This window comes from Polypterus senegalus, chromosome 18 (genome assembly GCF_016835505.1).
Source record: "Polypterus senegalus isolate Bchr_013 chromosome 18, ASM1683550v1, whole genome shotgun sequence".
Lineage (NCBI taxonomy): Eukaryota > Metazoa > Chordata > Cladistia > Polypteriformes > Polypteridae > Polypterus > Polypterus senegalus.
In genome coordinates, this window is record NC_053171.1 from 64,879,043 (window position 1) to 64,879,941 (window position 899).

Genomic DNA, 899 nt, shown 5'->3' on the forward strand with positions numbered 1-899 from the left:
GTCAGTGTGTAAAGTCTTCGATTTTTGTAATGATTCTACTATGTAGAAGTTGAAATATAGGACAAAGTTAAATTTACCATTGCTACTTTGTTGTACTAAAAGAGCATTGCTCTGCAGTGTACAAAACTTCATTAAACCATCTTAGAATTAAATTTATGATGAATTAAGGAAAACAATTGGAAAAGAAATAAAAGCCAAATTCTGCCATAATGTTCACTTGTTTTTTCTCATAATGTTTTAAGAAGCCTCTGCCATTCACAAAGGTATTATGATTTTTATAATGTTATCAGTAATTGTTTACACCTTTTCAATAATTTAAGATGAATATGAGATGTGTATTTGAGTTAAAATGAAGCAAATAAAACAATCAGTAACTCGAAAGGGGAAAAAAAATGCATTATCCTGCTCATCGTATTCACCGGGATCATCAGTTCTTTTTAGGACGTTTTTTGGAAACCAGTTTTGTGGAATTTGGAGCCCTGTGTGTGAGAAACAAGGGAACATGAATATTAAAAGTAAGGTTTGCTGGGATGTCTCCCATCAAGTAACTTGTGTCTTTGTGTCATATCTAACTGTTCCTAATGAATTTGTCATGTTCAATGCTGTGTACTCTTCGTTTATCTTGTATCAAAGGTGGCGATCTATTGAGATAAAAGACCAATATGTTCAGCTGTGTTTCTTTCTTTTGTGCATTTTTGTTCATTTTAGAGAGAAATCATTGCAATGACTTCCTACAGAAGAAGCTATTTGCTACTTTGCAGATGTTAAATTAAAAATGGACAAACAGAGAAGATTTCAGGACTTTCAGGATGTCTTCATCCAAAACCCAGGAATCAATTTATTTCTGCTTTTGGGAACTAAGGTTGGCTACCAAATCTGTTCTGTTGGTGTTCTTTTGC